The sequence below is a fragment of the Pteronotus mesoamericanus genome, unplaced genomic scaffold (assembly GCF_021234165.1).
Source record: "Pteronotus mesoamericanus isolate MK-2021 breed Mesoamerican mustached bat unplaced genomic scaffold, CSHL_Meso_final contig_1205, whole genome shotgun sequence".
Classification (NCBI taxonomy): Eukaryota; Metazoa; Chordata; class Mammalia; order Chiroptera; family Mormoopidae; genus Pteronotus; species Pteronotus mesoamericanus.
This window is the reverse complement of record NW_026555044.1, coordinates 663,900-687,064: the sequence shown is the minus strand read 5'-3', so window position 1 is coordinate 687,064 and position 23,165 is coordinate 663,900.

The window sequence follows — 23,165 nt, the reverse complement described above, 5'->3', positions numbered from 1 at the left end:
TAACCCGTGCTTATTTCACCAGTCCCTCACCATCTACCGTTGCTGGGTAATTGCATCTAGGTAAAAACCGCAGGGGGTGCCTGGGAATTTGTGGCGATTAAGTGTTAGAAACAAGGAAACAGAAGTGTGTGGGGTTTTGCATATTCACAGCATGGCCATGCAAAAGCTGAACTCTTCCACATATGGAAGATGGCTTGCATCGTTAACCATATTTAAATACATTGTTTTAGCCAAGCTCATGGGAGCAAGGCTTTCCAGCAAACTGATCCATGTGAAGGCAGTCAGATATGCTGGGAGAAGCTTCATATGGGAACCCCAGGTTCCTGGCTCCCCGCCTCACTTGTGTGATTTAGGAAAAGGCTATGAGGTCTGGGGCTGGTTGCCTAACCCCAATTTTCCTTGTCTTTAAAACAGAAGAGGCGGGTTCACGGCTGTAAGGCCTCTCTAGTTTTGGCTTTCCCCAGTGAGAACAATGTCCAGTAGGGGATGATGCATGCAAAGCAAAACATAGAAATAGAGGTCTCTCTGCGAGTCTGGGTAGAATGACAGAAAGAAATGCATGCAATGGTGCATATGTTTCCTTTTGAGATGCTCGAGAAGGTGTACTTTGCTTATTCTTGACGAGTGGCTTCTGCTGAAGGAAAAGGTGGCAGGCGAATCTGTACGTGTAACAGCGAGAGAAATCTGGGCTCAGGGCTAACTTAAGAGAGAAAAAGGAAGCACACATAGTGAAAATGAAGTTTAGTTTTATATTCAGATCTGAACTGAGATACCCACAAAGTAGTGACAAGAAACCTCATTTAGCCACACCTGTGGAAACTATGAAAGAAGGTGTTCAGAGAGACTGAGGTGGCGGGGGTGGGGAGGCGGAGAGAAAGAAGAAGAAAAAGGAGGAGGAGAAGGGAGAGTTGTTTTCTAGCTATATACTCCCAAGTATATATTCAAGTATATATTCAATCATGTATTAGATGGCTAAGCTAAGGCAAGAGAGGGACCTCTCTGTGCCTTCTTTTCCCATCTGATGTCTGTAAATATTAGTTGCTTCTTCAGCCCCTTGCCTTTGCCTGAATCTGCAGTTCTAAGGGGAAAAAAAAGTATTTCATGTTTCATCTCTTCAGTACAGATAATTCTGCTTAAAGCCAAATGAGTAGAAAGGGACCAGCAAGTGTAGTAGAGAAACCGGTAAAATAAGTCTGGCCAGAAGCAACCATACCATTCCAGAATGGTCTGCAGCTACAGATGAGCATGCAGAGAAAGGAGACCGGAAAAGACAGATGAGAGAAGGGTCTGGAAATGTATGCATGTAAGTCCTGTGTGTTCCATCAAGCGGCCCTTCCTGCATTAGTTTGTGCGGCAGAACTCTGGAGAAGCACAGAGGCCAGATGTGTGCACCAGGCCTGGGGGAAAGAAGGAGAAGGGAGATGACGTTGCTCAGAGATGCGTCACTGGCCACCTCCCTGGACTTGCAGGGAATCCCTACAGGAACAGAGGGAGGCTGTGGGACAGTGAGTGGAGTAGCAAGCAGCCTTAACAATGGCAATAGTGAGGAAAGGCTTTATGGGGGGCACCAAACATCCAAGGGGGAGACCACTGAGGCAGACAGAAGAACATGAGAAAAACACATTTGCGAACATGTGGTGTTCCTTGTCCACTTCCAGTAATAACCTAGTGAAACTCTTAATAAGGTCAGAAATCCTATGTCAACAGCCTGAAGAAAACCTTAAGAAACGTGGATGATTACTACAAATGTGTCCAGTTTATAAGAAAGTTAGAAATACATAGAAAATATACAAACATAGGCCATGTACCATAGAAAGACTGACCCAAGGGAATTGGGGTTTCTCACATGCAAGAGACATGTAGGACGACTGGGTGAAGTTTCACAGAAATGACATGTCTTCCAAAATGCTGGTGTTAAGGTTTCACTGAGTCTGAAGGCAATGTTTCCGACACCAATGGAATACTTTAGAATCCCGTTGTCATGATTTGATCGTTATATGTTTACTTTTTTCTGGCCTGCCTCAAATTCAAGAATTTCAGCTTCGAAGTCTATTTATTTGGCAAGCAAAATGATAGACTATTCACAATTTATATAATCTTGCTTAAAAATCAATATTGCATTTGTGTCAAGCTCTCAGATGTAATTTACACTGCATACTGAATTTCTCCCAGGGAACCCAGCCTAAAGGAAGGGGACGGGGAGAGGGGATGAGCTCGATGGTGGAGACGGCAGAGCACAGCCGGCGAGGAGGAGGCAGGCAGGATGTGGAACAAGGCCAGGTCAGAAGGGGGCAGCAGGTGGTGCCCACGGAAGCAAGAAAGAGGTCACCATGAGAAGTTCTAGGAACAGAGAGAGTGTGTTCAGACTCCTGGTCCTCTAATAGGGGAAACAGAACAGGTGCAGGATCTTAGCTCAAGGGGAGACAGAACTCGCGTCTGGGGATGCAGGCAGTTTCCGATCGGTGGAAATTAAGCACCGTATACTAGTTGGAGAAGATTCGAGGATTTTATTGAGGATTCGAGAATGGTGTCTGCTTACCTGCTTCCTCGAAGGTTGGATTAGATACCCCCGAGGCTCCACCTCAGACCCCCTTGGCCTCACCTCCTACTTCAGCCACTGCTGCTGTAGCAATCACTCCACACAGGCTTTGACAAGTGGGGCCTGATGGCACCTTCCTTCCCTCAGGCCCTTGTTGGGGCCCTCCTACTTGCTGCCATGGGCATTTTTGACACTGTAGCATGTCGCACCCAAAGAACTTCTCACAGATGCTCAACTCAGAAATGGAGAGGGGTTGCGGTTCATGGCCTGTGGGAGAGGCCCTGGCCCACAGGGGACAGGAGCCCAGGGACCAATGCCTTTCCCTTGCTGACTCCAGACAGGTGATTCAGAGACACGTTCCGAAGGTGATTAAGGGGCCCAAGAGTGAGGGCCAGTTATGCAAAGCAGATGCAACTTTGCATTGGCTTTTCTTCTTCTTTCTTTTTGCCTCTCCCTGTCCCTTGGTCCCTGGAGTTACCGCCCCTCTAAAACAAAAAACAAAAAACAAAAAACGAACAAACAAAAAACCACTATTCTCATTTAAGTCTTTTATCACTGGAATAACCCAGGCTAGGAAAACAATCCACTGAGAATGAGAAGGAAATAGGACTTGCTCGCTGGGAGGGCTTCTCGCACACAGCAATTTACCATAGGGAACAGGGTGCCAGGAGCAGACATCAGAACAAATACGAGGATACTCCCTTTATCCTTTGCTTTGGAAGCGTGGCAAATGCCTGGGTCAGGTATTTCCCTGGGTAAGGATACTCCTTTCTCAGGAACAGTTTCTCTGCTCTTCAGAGGTGATTTCACACAAAATACAGACTTTATCATTTAAAATTGTACACAATTCTCCAGACCAAAGACTCTGAGTTTCTCCAGGGCTTGGTTTTCAGATATGATTTACAGGCCTGCTTGTTGACGTGGTCTCCTGCCCCTGCAGGCGGGTCTGCCCATCCGTGTCCCCCGACACTGGTCCCCTGAGCACTGGACACCCCACCAGGTGTGGCTCAGCTGAAATAAGCGTAGCGGGAATTCTTCGTGGTGACATAATGGGGGCCCAGGTTGTAGAGCGCAGGTCTTCAATTTCAGGAAATTCAATTATAGTGTTGAAAGTGCTAATTATCTGCTTTTAAAACCAACATTATTAGCCAAGAATAATTATTACTGCAAGGAAAGGGAAAACAAGTGGGAATGAGCAGATATCTAAAGCCACCTTCGACGTCAGCCTTGCTCCCAGCAAAGAGGGGAAGGTACGAACTCTCTGTTTCCCCTCTATTAAAATGGAAGCGCTTACTCCACCCCAAGCAATCTGCTGCTGGGTCCCCTTGAGATTTTTTTTACCTTTGATGTGAAGACTAATTAGACATAGTGACAAAAACGCTACACGTGGAGGTTCATACAACTTTGGTATTTCCTATTTTAAGCTTGTTTTCAGGATATAAATAAGTTTTGGAGTTCGAGTGGGTTATGGATTGTGGGTAAAGTGTGTGAAGTGTGTTCACGCGTGCAAGCAGTAGGGTGGTGGTGAGTAGCATAGTGAGGCTTCATGGTTACCATGACTACACCACGAAACTTCCTTGACAACTTGAACTGTGTATGGGCAAAAAGGGAGTTTGAAAAATCATAGCAATGAAATCAGAGGGGGTTACAAATCCCCAAACTGGGAAATGGTATTTCCTTAAATATCGCTACCATCTGGGCACATTCTCTTTTAAGACTCTGTACTCCAGATGCATTTTTGTCAAACAAAGCAGAGTTATCTTTAGAAACCCAGGATTTAAGAAGCAATGGCTGAAAGTAGCAATGCTAAGGAAACCTGGGAATTGGCTATACAGGGACGTTTGATTTAGCTGGCACTGTTGGGGCCTCTGGGCCACATAAATAAAATGCCCCCTTTGTGTCATTTTGTGGCAGCTGAACTGGGGCATGAAGATTCTCAGCGTCTTCCCTGAACTGGCGTGGGCCACATCTTCCCTGGGTCTGCCTGGGCTCCCCAGGACACTGCCACAGCTTTGGGGAGAGAGAACACAGGGAAGGATGATAAGGATGAACCACTTGGCTCTGGGCCTCGGTTTCTACATCTATAAATAACCAAGTTTGGAGTAAAACATCCTGCAGAACTTTTGCTTTTTAATTTACATTTTCATTCATTACCAATGTTACAGTCAGTTGATGGGACACTTTCAGCTGCTGACCCACTCACAAGTGAGCCTGGAGAATATTATTATTTAAAAAATAAACACAACCCTTCAAAGCCTCTGCAAATGGCCCTAAGGGCAAACAACCAGTGGAGGGGGGGAACCACCCATTTAAGAACATCTATAAAAATTTCGTAAAAGGGGGGAGAGTTTGTAGTATCTGAACAAAGATCAAAGTGGAGACCCCACTCCAGACGGCTGCAGCCAGGCACACGGGGCTCCCTCTCTGCTTCCCATTGGAGGGCTTTTCCCACGAAGAGCAGGACTCTAGTAGTTCGCATCTTGCCCCCACGTATCTAATGCTAAGGGTCAGTCCCAGATGCTTGTGGTTAGAAGGTGGGGGCTCCCTTCTTCTGCCCAGCCCCCATTGGTGGGACAGTGTTCCACGCTGGGCATGGGGTGCTGTGAATATTGGGTCTTGCTGCCTTTACCAGGGCTGGTGGGTGACAGTGCACTGCCAGGAGAGGCAAGCAGAGGAGACTTCGGGTTGCACCGCACGCATAACCTCCAACCTGGTGCTCAGTAAATGAAGCAGGATGTCGCTCAGAGCAAAGATTGCTGTGAGCTCACCTCTATCTCCAAACAGGTGGTTCGGAGATTTTGCCTGAGGGAGAAGCAGGTCAAAAAAACGGACACCTCCTAATCTCTTCCCAAAGGAATGGGCTTCATTTGCAGTGGAGTGTGGGGAAGTTCAAACCTAAGGACCTTCTCCAAAACAGTGAAGGATGTGGTGGAAGGCAACTGGACTTAATGAACATACAGCCTAGACTGCAAGCAGGCTAGTTCGTAGGAGAGAACTGGGGACTCAAACAGCTGGGAGGAGTCCTCCCGGGGTCAGAAAAAATGTCAGACGTGAACCTCAGAAACTGTTCCCCCAAAGGAGTCTCCATTTGACTGGATTAATTTATAGAGCAATCTATGCCTCAGGAAATTGCTGAAAACCATAGGGTAACCAATAGGGAATTAGTAGGTTTAACAGCGAAGCGAGGTGAAAGAAAGAGAGCTCTACCAATGCCACTCTTATCCAGGGTGAATTTGGACATCCCCAAATCCATATCTCTCTGAGGAGCAATACTAGAGGCTTAACACTGTGTGTGTGGGTGTGTGTGTGTGGGGGGGTGGTGTTGGTGAATAGACTTCAGTAAAATCCAGTGAGTCACTGAAAAAAAAAAAAAAGACAATAACAAATCAAGCCTTGAATGGGGATACCAGTAACCAGAGTCACTAAAACAAATAATCTGAAGTATGCAGTTACCAACAAAAATTATAAGGCATATAAAGAAACAGGAAAATGTGACCCAGGAATAAAGAAGACAATAGAAACTTCTTGTGAGAGTGACCAGATGTCACATGTAACACAAATGACTTCAGAAGAGCCATTACAAATACAGTCACAGAACTAATGGAAACTGTGATTAAAGAAGTAAAGGAAGATGTGGTGAGAATGTCAAACTACAGAAATAGAAATTATAACAGCATCAAGTGGAAATTCTGGGATTGAATTTCACAGGGGCACAAGAGTTGATTTAAAGTGGCAGAAAAAAGAATTATGTAACAATGCAAGATGAGAACTAGAAAAAAGAACGAATAAAAATGGAGAGAATCTCAGAGAAATATAGGCAACTATCAAGAGCACAACATATGTGTAATGGGAGAACCAGAGGAGAGGAGAGAAAGGAGAAAAAAATATTCAAAGACATAATGGCTTCAAAGTTATATGACTGTTTTAATAAGCAAAGAAATAGAAAGATGTATAAACTAAATGCTGGTAATCTTTCTCTTACACCTGTGCTCCCCATCCACCCTGAGGTAAACAATGTAATGGTTTGGTGTATATCCTTCCATACTTTTCTCTGTTCTCATGAAAATATAAGAAAATAGGCATGTACATATTTAGCTTTTTTCCTATATGAAATAGAGGGATAATATTCCATTGTTTCGGTGTACCACAGTTTATTTAGCTATTTCCCTTTCAAACCATTTCTCTGCTAGATCTTTAACAAGGATGATTTTGTTTCTCTAATAGCAGATACTAGGATGTAAAATTTATTTACAACCATGTCCAGTCCAATTTCAGAAGTTCAGGCAATTCCTGTGTCAAAATAGCTTTAATGGACTTTGCTGTCATTTGTGGGGAATGCGTCATCCCAATTTGGATATTTTAAGTGTGGAAGGTCATAGTGGGAAAAGGGAAAGGGTGTCCGGGATGACCTTGTTTACTATCTCATTTGGTTTAGTCCAATTTCCCATATGTCAAGCATGATTTTTGGTAAAAGTCTTAGACTATGTGTTAGAATAGCACAGAGAAAAGGGTATGGATTTGGAGTGCAAAGTCTGAGTTTGAATTCTTGGCCACTGTTTCAGTTAAACCTTGGCCATAATACTAAGTAACCACAAATCCCAAAATCTCAGTAGCATACAACACTAAAGGGTACTTTAGCTCATGTGTCTGTGGGACAGTGTGAGGGTTAGGTTTGTAAGGGACAGACTGATCTTGGCTTAGCTCAGCTGAGGTTGCTTTGCTTTATGTGTCTTCTTGGTGATGGCAAAAGTGGAAGAACAAGACCATTTTCAGAAGTCTCTGTTTGCATCCCACATGCTAACATCCCACCAGCCAAAGCAAGTTGCATGGCTAAACCCAGAGTCAAAAGGGCATGTAAGTTTACAGGGCAAAGAGTATGGTATATGATTCTACTACTGGGGACAGAGTAAAGATTTGAAACTATAACTTGGCCTATTGTGGTCATTTGTAGCAAGTTACATCGTGTTGTCTCAAAGAAGGAGACAATGCCACCGCCTTGGTAATTTTGTGAGGGTAACTCACAATATTGTATGCAGTACACCCATCAGCATGTAATACATATTCAATGGCTGTTATCTTCCTTGCTTTACAAAAGCTATCATGAAATACATGATTCATTTTTGTTGAAAATCTTATACAGTATTGGTCAAAATGAAAAAATAAAAACATGTATGCAGTAATTAAGAAAATTAATTTTCCCAACACATTAGTACAATAATGGCTTTCATGTTGCTCATTATATTCTACTTGCATAAATACATTTGCACAGTTGCATCTAGAGGGTTTGGGCCATTCCGAATGTTGGTGTTTTAAATTTTCTTACATCAAAACATTGTCTTCTAACACTGCTTTTCTAATAGTCCCTTTTTGTGGCTGGGTGATGGTTAATCATTTGGCTGGACCATAGGAGGTAAACAATTTCATGGAGAGGTTTAAGGCCCCCAGCCTGATAATCAGTTACCTGGGCTGGTGTCCTGTTGGTTTCAGAGCATCGGAACCTGCTGAGTGACGGCAAGGATCCTCTCAGGGTGTTCAGCTCTTGAGAGTAAATCCTCTTTTCCCTGAGAAGACAAGCAAGTGTGCTGGAAAAGTAATCAAGTCCTCCATGTTATATTAGTGTGACTGTGCCTGTGGCAGGCAGAGCAAAGCCACCTGCAGGTTCTGTCAGTGACAATGACACACAGCTCACAGGGCCAGCCCTGCTGAGTTTGTGTTCTAAAATATTTGAGCCAGATGTAGGACTGAGTGCATGGCTTTGTAAATGTGATGAAGGAGCCATATTGGCTCATTTGTTTAAGAAATTTATTTATTTGTTTTTATTGTTTTTAAAAATAAGTATTTATTGAATGAATAGGCAGCACACAGCACTAGTTATATTTTTAATTGAATGTGTACCTTTAAAACAAAAATTCTATCCTCCTACCCCCGCCCCTTTGGCAATATCTATAAGTCTACCTCTGTTATGTTTTGTTCATTCATTTTTTTTCATTCTACATATAAGTGAGATCATATGGTCTTTGCCTTTCTCTGTCTGACTTATTTCACTTAATATAGTAACTTCTAAGTCCATCCATGTTGTCACAAATGGAAAAATTTCAATTTTTTATTGCTGAATATTTCATTTTATATATATAATGAAATATATATATAATCTCACATCTTCTTTATCCATTCATCTATTGATGGACATCTAGTTCTTTCTCTGCCTTGGCTATTAGGAATCCTGCAATGAACATAGGGTTGCATCTATCTTTTAGTGATTTTTTTCTCTTCAAATAAATACCCAGAAGTGGGATTGGTGGATAGTATGGCAGCTCTATTTTCATTTTTTTTTTTTTTTTGGAAGACTCTCCATATTGTTTTTCACAGTGCCTGCACTAATTTACAATCTCACCAACAGTGCACAAAGGTTCCTTTGTGGGGTTCTTCACATCCTGTGTCAGCACTTGTTATTTGCTGATTTGTTGATGATAGTCATTCTAAGAAGTGTGAGGTGATAATATCTCATTGTGGTTTTGATTTGCATTTTCCTGATTAGTGAGGTTGAGCTTCTCATTTGTTCATTGGCTATCTGTAGGTTCCCTTCCTGGATTGACTCCTTTATAATTGTGATGTCCTTTGTTTTTCTGTAACTTTTTTTGTTTTAAAGTTTCTTTTGTCTCACATAAGTATTGCTACCACTGCTTTCTTTTAATTTCTATTTGCAAGTGATATCTTTTTCAATGTCTTCACTTTTAGTCTGTATGTGTCTTTGGATTTGAAGTGAGCCTCTTATAAGCAGCATATAGATGGGTCATGTTTTTAAATCCATTCAGCCACTCTATTTATTTTTATTGGAACATTTAATCCATTTGCATTTAAAATGGTTATTGATGAGTATGTACTTATTGCCATTTTGTTAGTTGTTTTTAAGTTGTCCTCTGTGCCTTTCTTCTATTGATCTCTCTTCCCTTGTAGTGTGCCATTTTTCTTTAGTGTTTTGTTTTGGTTTCTTTGTGTTCTTTGTGTATCTCTGTAGGCTTTAGGTTTGTGGTTATCATGAGGTTTATGTATATTATTCTTACCTATGTCAGTTTACTTTAAGCTGATTGGCATTTAAGTTGAAATATATTCTATAAGCACTACATTTTTAGTCTCTCATGCATACTTTGTTATTGATGCCTTATTTTAGATCTTTTTGTGTTGTGTATCTCCTAAGTATTGTAGTTTGAAGTGAGTTTAATACTATTTTCTTTTATCATTCATAACTTTTTAAATGTCTGATTTGCTGATTTTACAGAATATTGGGCTTTGTGAGATTTTTCCATTCATCATATTTTCCTATTTCTGGCTTTGGCCTTCCCTTTTCTACTTAAAGGAGACCCTTTAACATTTCTTGTAAAGCTGATTTAATGTGATGATGAAATTTTTTAGTTTTCACTTGTCTGGGAAACTCTGTCTCTCCTTGAATTCCTTGCTGGGTAAATTAATCTTGGTTGTAGGGTCCTCCCTTTTAGCTCTTTTAAGAGGTCCTGCCACTCTCTTGAGCTTGTAAAGTTGCAGATGAAAAGTCAGTTGACGGCCTTATAGGGTTGCCTTTGTCTTTACTCATTTTTTTCTCTTGCCTCCTTATCTTTAACTCTTGCCATGTTTACTACAATATGGTGTGGGTGGGTCTCTTTGGGTTCATCTTGCTTGGAACTTTCTGTGCTTCCTGGACAGAAAGTTCCAGTGTGTTTCCTCTTCCAGGTTAGGAATGTTTTCAGCCACTATTTCTTTAAATAAAGTTTGTTTCTTTCTTCTCCTTCTGGATCCTTATAATGCAAATATTTGAGTGATGATGTTAATCCAAAGGTTCCTTAAGCTGTCTCTGTTTTTTAAAAATTCCTTTTTCTTTGCCCTGATTGGTTGATTTCCACTAGTTTATTCTCTAGGTCGCTGCTCCATGCTTCTGTACTAGCTAACCTACTGTTGATTCCTTTAATGTTTTTCTTTTTTCTTGTACATTTCAGTTCTTCAAGTCTACTTGGTTCTTTCTTATACTTTCTAACTTTTTGTTAAGTTCTCCCTAAATTCCTCTATTCCACACTCAAGTTTGGTAAGGAATTATGACTGTTTCTTCGAATTCTTTATCAGGCAAATTCTTTGTTTCCTTGATTTTTTTTCCCCTTGGGGATTTTTCTTGTTCCTTCATTAAAAGATATTTTTCTGTCTTTTCATTTTATTTGACTTTCTATGTTTATAGCAATTAGACAAAATACAATTGCTGTCCCTTCCAGTCTTGGAAAAGCGGCCTTACATAGAAGCCGGCTCTGTGCAGTCTGTGTGGCATGTGGTTCTGACAGGCCCGTAGGAGCTGAGCGGGTACCTAAGTCTAGGAGCGCCTTTGGGCAGGGAGGGCTGGTGTGTGTATTAACACCGCGCTGGTTCTGCTTGCTCTCTTTGTCCTGGTTGAAATGGGCTCCACCCTGGCCATGTGTCCAGAAATACACCCCAGCGACCTTGCAGGCCGGCCAGAGCACGCAGACAGAGCCCCTGCCCACCCTGTGTTGGTGGTGAGGATGAAAATCATGGAGATCTCCAGCCCCTCTAACCCTAGAGGGCTCCGGAGATTGCTCTCTCTCTGTTTTGTTGCAATGAAAGTGATCCGTATAGAAGCCACCTCTGTGTGCTCCTAGGTTCCGCGGGATTGTGGGAAACCGCGCAGAGCCGAGCATGCGCTTTCGGCACCTGGGGCACGAGCCTCACGGGGGAGCGGGAGGTTGTGGGAAGCCACGCGGAGCCGGAGCATGCGCTTTCGGCGCCTGGGGCACGAGCCTCACGGGGGAGCGGGAGGTTGTGGGAAGCCGCGCGGAGCCGAGCATGCGCTTTCGGCGCCTGGGGCACGAGCCTCACGGGGGAGCGGGAGGTTGTGGGAAGCCACGTGGAGCCGGAGCATGCGCTTTCGACGCCTGGGGGCAGGAGCCCTTATTAGCAGGGAAGCCCGTGGTTGTGGTGACGCCTTGTTACTCCTGTTTGCTCCCTTTGTCCGAGGCCGAAGGCTCCAAGCCGTGTAGCTGGGACCATCTAGCAGGTAGGCCGCAGCCCCGGGTGGAGGGGTCCCGCTGCCCCACCCAGTAGGGGGGGCGCGGACGCCTCCTCAGGTGCTGAGTCTTCTCGCCGCTCCCGCGGCCTCACAGGCTTCTCCGCGCGGGCTCTTTCTCTCGTTCAGTCAGAAGCCGGTTCCTACTCAGGGCCCCGTTGTGTTGCAGGAGTAATTGCTGCCTATATTCGTGTGTATTTGGTGTTGCTCCCAGGAGGGGCGGGTGCAGCATCTCCCGCGCCGCCACCATCTTGGACCCCCTCTGTGTCGCACTTAAAAGCAATCAGTGAAATGCACCTAGAATTGGCTTAAGGGGCTAAACCTGGTCGAGAGCAGCAGGTGGCGCCTACTAGAAGGGCAGGTTTAGTCCAATTAAGGGAAGTTTGGGCAGCCGGTCACTGATGCTGAGCCTAATTCAATCATTAGACTCTACAGGATCCGGGTGAAACTAGGGGCTCAGTTTGGGCAGGAAAAAGGACTTTTTCGGTTAGGCTTGTCTGATGAGTACTTTCCTGTGAGTTGCCTGGGCACCCTTGGAGGTGAGACTGGCTATCTGGAGGTGAGAGTAGGTCTCTGTGCATCCCGAGATCGATCCCATAGTAACCAGCTCTCCAGAAGTCATTGCATCTTGTCTTGGGTTTGCCCCGGAATTTCAGAGGGTGGTCTGAGTATACACCCTTCAATTTCCTTGTCAAACGTCTCTTCTCTTTCTGTGCCATAGTTTACATGTCCAGCAGTGGGTCCCTGACTTGATGGATAAATGAAGCAGTGGTTAAGAGCGTGGACTTTGGAGCCAGAGAGCTTGACTTCAACTCCTGGCTCAGCCCCTTGATGTTGTCACCTTTGATAAGTCACTTACGTACTCCATGTCTTAGTTCCCTCACCTTTAAAATGAGAATAGGAATGGTACCTACCTCATAGGGTTGTTTGGAGAACTGAGCAATTTTTGCAATGCTTGGAGGAGTTCCTGGCACCTAGTTTTCTATGAATGTGGTTATTATTATCTTAAGACCTTAATGAGCCCTAATTAATTGAGGTAATTCATATAATATTCTAAGCATATAGAGGACACTGAATTGTAGATATCGTCATTACTATAAGGTGTTTGCATTGTGTTTCCTCTTGGAAAAGATGCCTGAATGTTAACAGGGGCCTTTTGCAGACAAAGCCCTAAACTGCCTTTTCCACAACTGAGTTTGAGCCTACAGAGCAAAGTGTTCGTTGGTCATGTAAGTTTAGGAAATGCTTCATGGCTCTGTGTGTGTGTGTGTGTGTGTGTGTGTGTGTGTTTAATACATACTCAGACCATAGAGCTAGTTTGCCTGAAAAACACACCCTTGAAAGGTTTTTCCATAACCCACTGAAAGAGAGAGGGTATTTCAGCTGAGAGTTGCTGTGGGGAGTAGAATTGTCATTTTTTTTCCATCAAATAATAATGATCAAGAAACTGTTCTCACCCCCATGAATAAGGAAAAGGACTTATTAACATCTCTCCTGTGCCAGAAATTGATCTTGGCATTCCAGATACATTATTGCTAATAAAAATATGTTTGCAACTACCATTTATTGACCACCTAAAGTGTGCCAGGCATTTTATATAAATGATTCCTTCAGTCCATAACATTTTTGCAGAGTAGGCGTTATCATTCCTGGCTTAAAGGTGGAGCACATGTGGTCCATGAGGCAAGTGTGTGGACCCCAGGCTCAAGCTCAGGTTGGAGGGTTTCAAAGCACTGGTGGGACAGTTTGTCATTTTCAACGACACAGGGCAATTAGGGAAGAAAAGAGTAAAGAAGTAATTGTAATAGTAGACGTTAATGTTCATTTTGCAATTTACAGAGTGTTTCCTAGTGCAGTTTCTCATTTGACTCCAGTGTGCGTAATCTAGGCCTGTCCTCCAGTCCAGCTCTGCTCCCCCAGTTCTCCTCATCGGAGACCCTGCCCAGGGGAACCCAGATCTCATTCTGTCAACTCAGCTCTTGTGACTTCCTGTCTCTTTGCACACTGATTTCTGGCCGCTTCGATTTGATGAACCTTCCAAATTCCAATTTGCCTTCCTTGACCTCCTCATCCCAACTCCACCAGACAGAATCGATTGCTCTTCCTTAGTTGTGCCTCAAGATTTTATTCAGAACTATCCATTGAGGTTATCACATTGCATTATAATTGCTGGAAGAAGGAATGAATGGATGAGCGTGCCGCAGTCCCGTATTTCAGGCAGGCATTTAGTTTTTTCGTGCATGGTTTTGTTTTTGTGTTTTGAATGAGCACAGTAAAACTCAGAGATTCTTTGACTTGTGCAAGGTCATGTGAGTGATCAGTGGTGGAACGGGGGGTTCAGCCTTGATTTCAGGAACCAGGGAAGCCAACCCAGAAGAATTACAGTGATGAGAGTTAAGGTCTCATAGACTTTCTACCCAGCTTCTTCCCTGCAGGAGTATCGCTTTTAAGGCAGGATTGATGAGCTAAGCAAGACAACTCTTAGAGGATGAGTCAATGAAAAAGTAATTGTAACTGCCTATATATTTGCATCTTGCAGTATGCACACCACCCCCTATTCTAGCCACTTCAACAGTTGCATCAAGAGGTTCACATCGTGATGAGCTATTTTTCCCCTAACTCACTGTGATAAGTGAGTGTATCTTCTAGGGGAGACCTTGCATCTGGCCCAGGCACCTTTACTTACTAGACTGCGAATTTGCCGTAGTCATAACACAGTCATAGAGCTCATCCAGTTCCATCACCTAGTTCAACCTGCTTATTTCACAAATGAGAAAACAAAGAAACAAGAAACTGAAACTTTGAAAAGCAGAATGCTCAAAAGCTCACATCTGCATAATGCCAGGTCCTCCATTTTCTGAAAATACTAAATTTTGCACTTTTTTTGCATTATGTCAATATCCACTTCGGTTCTGTTTTCTCATTTCCAAGACAGGTATAATGTTATTTTTATTCCTACTTAAAATAGAAGCTGTTGAGGATAAAGTGAACATAAATTTAAAAGCATTGCAATAAATTAAAATGTTGTGAAATATTCAGTGCTATTATCATCACCACTGATTTTATCATAAGAGCTATCCTCCTGTATGTTGGGTAGCCTTCAGTCATGGATTTTACTATTAGGAGGCTCCTCAGAGGTCACTTCTTTTAAGCCCTTATTTTACAGATAAGGAACTGAGACCCCGGGAGGCTGATGAAACTTGCAGAAGGTCAGATATAATAAAACAGATCCTCCTCTACTGGACTTCTCTAAGAATATACATTTTGTGGAGTGGTTCCCTTGAATACCTGCACAAAATGAAGCTGAGGCTGCTGTCTATTTTCATATAATTTCCCCCCTGGTATTTGACACCACAAACAAAAGCACAAGGCCAGATGCTTAATTGCCTCTAAATGGAGCCTGTGAAATGATAAGCAACTTTTTGCCACCTTTTCTACGGGTCATTGTGTGTTCTCCAAAGTCATTGCATTTTTGTTGTTAGCTTATTTCCAAACTGGGGATTATAAAAGTGAACTTTTAAAGCATTAGAAGGACTTATGGCAAATAATAATACAGGACTTCTAAATTTTTAAGGCATTATATGCTGCCTTCAATTTCCATTTAGTATGCAATTAAATGACCATAATTGTATATTTCTAGTCAACTTCTATCACAACATAAAGGTCTAAATGGAAAAAAAAAAAAAAGACCATTTCTGGCCAGATAGTCACTGACTGTTTTTTTCTTTCCTTGATAAGTAGAGTTTATTTTTCTCAGATAAGAAATAGCATTTATATGCATTGCAGAAAAATTAGACAATATTTTTAAATGTAGGAAAAAGCAAAAATATCCATAATCTCATGACTCAGAGGAAATCTCTTGTGGAAATCTCTTGTTATTTCAGTGTATTTTCATTCTAGTAAAATATTTTATGATAATAAAAGAAGACAAACAGATATGTATAGCTTCTTTAAGAAATCCTGTAATAATCCCAACCTTGGGCAGGCTGTGGGCCTTCATTTCTGCTCTCTTGCCCTGCAGAGCTTTAGGAGCAGGGTCTAAGCCATTGGTGTTGGCAAGTAGCCTCAGAGCGAATGCCCCAGTCATTATAGTTGTGATCATGCATTGCATAATATTGTGCATTCTGATATTTTTCTCTTAACATTACACTTGTTTTCATATACTTTGTATCCTGGTATTTACCTCTTAGCAATGTAACATAATTGTTTTCTAGTGTTAGCCAAAGTGTTTTTTCTTGAATCTTCACATGATTTCAATCGCAAATTGTTTTCAACAAAATTGTCTATGACCAATAAATTCTGAGGACCTTTTAGATCTTTTATGATGGAGGAATGAATATATTAAAAATAATAAAATTTCATTTTAGAACTAGAGAGCAGAAAACTGAATTTGATAATATATCAGGTGTATAACAACAACAAAAAGAACCCCTGACAGTATGTCAATTCCGGGTAAGGCTTGTAAAGAAGAACAACAGAGGGAAGTGGGGTTAGACCTGCCCTTTCAGCAGCTGGGCTTTGGTTTCTGGACCACTCCTTTTTGTTCCAGTGAGGGACTTGTACCTACTTTCTCTTGCAGGCCGAAAACTAGCCACCATCAGGGAACAATTCCTGCTCCAGTAAGAAACATAAGAATTCCCTGGCTGACCCTCCTCCAGTCCTGGAAGGAGTATAAATTGCTACAGCTCTTCTGAAGACCAATACAGCAATATTTAGTGCAATTAGGCATTCCTATGCCCTGCAACCCAGCACTTTCATTTTTCAGTATTGTGCCCAGAGACACTCTCAGATAATGAGATGTCTGTGAGAATGTGTGTGGAGAGAAAAAAGCAAAACAAAACTGGTGGCAGTGCAACCGTTCATCCCTAGAAGAATGGCTGTGTCCAACAGGACATGTGCGTGTGACAGGATGCTGTGTAGCCGCCAGGAGGAGTGAAGCAGATCTGCAAATAGCAACATCTCGAATTCATTATGTCAGATGAGAAGAAGTAAGAAACAGAACGAGATCCATAACTTCATCATTGTCTGTTGCTGCTAACCGACCATCCCAAACTCACTGGCTTTGTAACAACTGTTTATTAGCGCATGAGGCTGTGAGTCAGCATTTTGGGTTGGGATGAACAGGACAGTTCTGCTGGTCTCTCTTGGGCTCACTCATTCCCCTGCAGTTGGTTGTCAACTGGAATAGTTGTTCCTGGGTTGTGCAAGATGGCTTCACCCGCCCGTTTAGCCACTGATGTCGGTCTGGGAGGGTTTCATGTTTGTAACAACCAGTAGCCTACCTTGGGCTTTCTCACATAGTAGCAGAAGAGTTGCCAGCAGCAAGAAAGGGCAAGCCCCAGTGCGCAAGTAGTTGTAAGTCATAGCTGGGTCATGTTTGCTAATGTCTCAGTAGCCAGAGCAAGTTATGCGCCCAGCCCAGAGTCAGTGGCAGAGAGTCTGTGAGCGTGTGGTTCCTGGGGGGCCCGGCTGCAGTGGTCTGCCTCAATAGCACAGGACTTGCTGTGTGCTGGATTGTGTTCCCCTAAAACTCATATGTCAAAGCTTCTACCCCCAGTACCTCAGACTGTGTTTGGAGTCTTAAAAGAGGTAATTGAGTTAAAATGACGTGATGTGTTTTTTTTTTTTTTGGTTTGTTTTGTTTTTTTAGGTTGGGCTCCAATACAATCTGACTGGTATCCTTATAATAAGAGAATTTTAGATACCATATATATGTTCATACGCAGGAGAGACCATGCAGGGACACAGTGAGAGGCAGCCATGTGTGAGCCAAGAAGAGAGACCTTAGAAGAAACCAAACCTGCCAACACCATGATTATAGACTTCTAGCTTCTAGAACTGTGAGCAATGTCTGTTTTTTAAGTCATCCCATCTGTGATGTTTTGTTATGGCAGCCCTAGCAAACTAATATGATACTATTTGTGCAAAGTTAACAAATTATCTGCAAGCCATACTTAATATTTTCCACAGGTGTAGAGGGAATTTAATCTATATGTGTGTAGATTGGAAGTATGTATACCCAAAATTGGACTGAAGGAACTTACAAGGAGAAGAGGATGGGATTAGAGCAAGAAATGAAGTGGAAAACACTTTAAAAGGAGAGCCATGGATGAATGACTGAATATAATGTGCCATCTACTGAGGAAGGTGATCAGTTCCAACCTATGCACCAGAGCTCAAAAAAATAGGATGAAGTGAAATGTGAATAGTCTTTCTGCTTGAGGCAGACCTGGCTTTCTTAGCAGTAAAACGACTGATTTTTAAAACCTATTATTGAATATTACTATATGATAGTTTCTCTTATGTCATTATAATCCTTTACATGAAGATACCATTCCTTCCATTTATAGGAGAGGAAACTGAGGCGGAGAGACTTTAAATAATCTGCCCACAGGTGCACCATAAGCGGCTGGACAGAGGGTTGCTCCGCAGTCCATGTGACTCTTATCCTGAACCTTGACGGCTTCTGTTTGATCACCTGTTACTTAGCTCCTGCGTCTCTTCAGCTCCTTCGTCCCTCTCCTCGTGTCTGGAATTGCACTTCCCTCTTGTTCTCAGCTGCCTGGCTTGTTTCTGAGTCACTGCTCTTGGCGCCCTAGCTTTCTCCCGCTCTTTGCTGGCTCTGACCTACCGTCTGGCTCTGCCCCGGTCAGGGCCTGGCCCCTCCAGCGTGCTTCTGCCTCTGCTGGGTGGCTCCAAGGTTGCCTGCACAAGACCTGAAAGAGTCAGGGACGCAGAGAGTGAAATAACGTAGCCAGCAATAGGCAGAGAGGGGAATAAGGTGAAGCCTTAAATCCATCACTTGTGGTCACTTGAAATATAGATAACAGGGTCCCTTCTCCAGAGGTTCTGAGGTAACTAGTCCAAGGTGCAGCCTAGGATACAAAGATTTTTAAAAAGTTCACCAAGGGATTATAATGTGCAGTCAAGTTGAGAAGCACTGGTCTGAAGTTTGAATTTTCGTGCTAGCTAGATGGGGAATAATGCTGTGTGTGTGTGTGTGTGTGTGTGTGTGTGTGTGTGTGTGTGTGTGTGTGTGTGTGTCACATATAAAAATATATTCACACACACATATCATGTATATATAGTAATAAATGTAAAAGAAGAGAGAGGTATATAGTATATAAAGAGATGCATTATATATATAAAAGGAGACATGTATCTCCTTTTAACTTATCTCACCTTTTTTCAGATTTGTTGAGGTATAATTGACAAAATGATAAGATATTTAAAGTGTACCTGTGATTGTTTGATACACATCTACAGTGTGAAAGGATTTCACCTATCAAGTTAGTTAACACATTCATCACCTCACATATTGATGCTTCCCCCCTTTTTTGGTGAGAATGTTTAATTCTCTCAGCAAGTTTTTCAATTACACAATATGGTGTTATCCACTATAGTCACCGTGCTATATATTAGACTTTATTCATCTTAGAACTGAAAGTTTGTACCCTTTTACCAGCCTCTCCTTATCTCCCCATCTGCCCTGGTAACCATTTTTTTCTACTGTGTTTCTGTGAGTTTTACAGCGTCAGTGGTTGGTTGGAGCTGGTTTATAATGGCTGGTAAGAGCAAATGGTTAAGTATAGAAGAATTTTCCAATTGCTAATTGAAATTGCTAATCGTGGGAGTATTTTCACCACAGGAATTGGCAAATGTGACAAATTGGGGCTTTTTTTTGGAGAGCTGGTTTACCACAACACCAATGGATAGACCTTCCAAGGGCTGTAAAAATTCACATTTGTGTAAGGTCCTAACACGGTGTGAGGTAGTACAGTTGTCTATGTTGTAGAGTCGGGAGACATTAAAGCAAACACTTCACAGCTTTATAGCCAAGCGATGAAAGGCAAATTATTCTGTTCTACCTTACCTTGATTTTTTTTTAGCTCTTAAGTAGGAATAATAGTGCCAGCTTCACTGTGGTGCTGTCAGGAATAAAAAGCGCGTGCGAAGGCATTGTGCACCAAAGAGCTTGACAAATATTAGTTGAATTTGCTCAAGGAGCAAAGCCTACCTAATAAGCCTATCCATAATGCTTTCAGAAAATGTAAGTAATAATGATATTTAGAGATGTTTACTGTATGCTGGATATTTTATTTCTTATGCATTGTAACAGCCTTATGAGGTAGGTCCTGTTCTTTGTCACCATTTTAAAGTTAAACTCATAGAGTTATTTTTTCATAGGGCTTGGGCTTGGGTCTGTCAGAATTCAGAGCCAGCCCCCTTACCCTATTATACACTATTGGTTAAGGGTGATAAATGCTAAATTACAATAATGCATGCAGTAAACATGATCACATGTGGTAACTGTGTCTGCCTCATTCAATTAGGTGTGAGGTCATCTGGAAAACAACACCCTTTGTATCAATTAACGTGGAATCACAGCCTTGTCATCCCCTCAGGGGCTGCCTGAGATCTTTGCCAGAAAGTGTGCCGTAAATCGCGGTCATATTTTATGCAGTGCAGCCACTGGCTTCTATCCTGTGGGGATTAGAGTCTTATTGGAACAGGATCTGACAGTCTTCGGTGAAACCAACTCAAAGCCCAATTCTCATTGCATGATCCTATTAACAGACCTTTGATATGGTACTGATACCTGCCCATCACTTTGCAATTAATCCTTCGGCCTTCTTCTGAGCCTGGGCCAGTTTCTTTAATGAATCAAGTTACTCATTTCACCCCACTCTCCTTGCTTAATCAATTTTGCTTTATCTGGACCATTAGAAGATCTCAATTGCTTCATCTCTCCACACTGCATTTCAAATAAGGGCAAAGATGGTTTTTCTCTGAAAATTTCCCTCCCGCCTACTGTCCTGAAGAACAGAGGCTGTGCAAGAAGCTCTCCCCATCCTCTTTTTTTTCATGGAAAATAAACCAGGAAAATGTATTTTATTTTCCCACCACGTATTTCTTTTTTAAATTCAGCACTACACTATTCCTGTTAGAGAAGGAATGGCTTCCTTTTTCCTTTTCCTCTCCCCTCCCTTCCTCTCCCCTCCCTTCCCCTCCCCTCCCTTCCCCTCCCCTCCCTTCCTCTCCCCTCCCTTCCTCTCCCCTCCCTTCCTCTCCTTTCTTCCCCTCTCCTCTCTTCTCCTCTTCCATCCTCTTCCATCCCCTCCCTTTACCTCCCTCCCTCCCTCCCTCCCTCATTTATAAAATAACTGATATAATAGATGTTAAGTATAATTTTACTCATGGGGAGTTGCCAAAATAGTACTCTGACTCTACTGAGGAGTTGCATAAATGGCCCAGTCTTTGGGAAACTAGAGGTTTCAAAATATCTTTGCTTTGGAAGAAGAAAGGGCTGTGATCCATACATGTATTTTTTAAAGAACGTTAAGTACGTTTATTGTTTACAACCACTTTTCTGTGGTTTTGGTCTTTCAGTAATGAGGTTGATACATCATAAAGGACAGCAGTATTTAAAAAAGAGAGGAACCTGGGATCTGGACTGAATAAATAAGGATATTTTAAAGTGTCATGATCCTATCATTTCAGGATCCAATATTTCAATGAGATGCATCTGAGATCTATGTGTTCCTCAGAGGGCAGATCAGATACAGCCTGTGCACTCACACTGCCTGTCAACCTTATCTCAGGCTGTAGACAGGAGTGTGCTGGGAGGAAATTGCTCGGGACAAGATGAAAAACTTTCGGGGCAGCTGGGTGAAGGCAGTGGAGTAGTCGGATTAGTGCAGCAACTTCTCTGACTTGATTAATGTCTCTGAGAGTGAATTTAGGGAACTACTGGAAAGTGGATTTCTGACTGCATTTTAGGAAGAGAAGCCTGGAATTCAGGAGAAGGGAGAAGATGCACGTACCTTGGAGAAACTACTGTCCATAACGGAAACTATATTAGTTACTTATGGCTGTATCACAAATTTCCTCAAAACTAAGTGATTTAAATAGTAATAAACATTTATTATTCATACATATTCTGTATGTCAGGAATACAGGAGCCGTTTGCCTGGGTAGTTCCCCCTCAGGGTCTCTGCGGAGGTGGTAGACAAGGTATTGTCAGGGCTTCAGTCACCTGAGGCCTGAGTGGGGCTGGGGCATCCATTGCTGGCGGGCCGGTACTGCCCCTTGGCAGAACGGTTCTGTTTCTTGCCATGTGGGCCTTTCTATAGGACTCTGAGTGTCCTCACAACATGGCGGCCAGCTTTCCTCAGAGCAGGTGGTTTGCGAGAGCAAGACAGAAACCACAGTGTCTTTGATGACCTAGCCTCGGAGGTGACGCCTTGTCATTTGCTCTGACGTTATATATTTGGGTCATTCTTGTTTTTTGTTTTTTTTTTTGCCAGAGTAAAATACTTGATTCTGAAAGTACTTTTTAAACTGTACCTTTTAGAAATATGAGTGTATGCTATTCATGCTGGTTATTTTTATGATTGCTTTGTACTCTCTCCATGAAGTAAGTCAACTAGTTAGGTCTCATCCTTACCTTCTGTATGTGAGGAGTTTGCACCTCAGAAATGTGAGGTGGCTTATCCAAGGTCACAGAGCTAGTTGGGATGACTCTGTAGACACACTTTGTGTTTAGCAATTTTTAATTTTTATTTATTTTTAAAGATTTTATTTATTTATTTTTTAGCAAGAGGGACAGGGAGGGAGAAAGAAAGGAAGAAAACATCCATGTGCCAGAGAAACGTCGATCTGCTGCCCCTCACGCATCCCCAGCTAGGGGACCTGGCCTGCAACCCAGGCATGTGCCCTGACCAGGAATTGAGCTGGTGACCTTTTGGTTTGCAAGATGACAATCCAACCCACAGGGTCACATGAGTGAGGGCAAGTAGCTAGCGATTTGTTATTTTTAAGAATCGTGCTCTAAACTACTAAGACAAAAAGACAATAAAATGAATCAAAACTGTTATTACTGTTAAATTATACAAACACATTATATTCCTCCTGCATGCTGAGTGCCGGAGTCACAAAGATGATGAAGATGTGGTTTGTGTGGCGCGCCTGCTGATGGATGTGGTGGGTCAGGCTAGCCATACAGGTAAATCATTTGAGGGTAGTACGATACAGCTTGCTGCAGAAGTTTATGAAAGGTATATGCTTTGGGAGAACAGTTGGTGAACAAAACAGTCTTCTAGTTGAGGATTTGTGGAAAAGGGGAGTGGGGCTTTGGGCTGAACTTTGAGGACAGTAAGAGAGCTGTCAGGTAGGTGTTGTGGGACATGGAGGCAGAGGGGGAGCTTGGCAGCAGGGGGCGTGTTTCAGAAGTGATGGGGAGGCTGGGCTTGATTCGACAGGCCTTGTATACCTATTACAACTATTTTGGGATATTCTGTAAATGATGGAAAACCTTTGGTATATTAAAATATTTTTCTTCTGACTATAAAAATACATAGAAGGCTTTTTAACAGGGAGATGGCAAGAAGCGGATCATAAAAAATGTTTTTAAAAAGGGGCAAGAAGGAGAGCAGCAAGTTCGTAGCTTAAGAAGTGAGTCACGCTGGAATGAAAGGGAGTTTAGTGTTGACCCACACTTTGGGGGGATACATGAATTTGTAGCCTTTGAGCAGTAATTAGGGGTCAACAAACGTTTTCTGTACA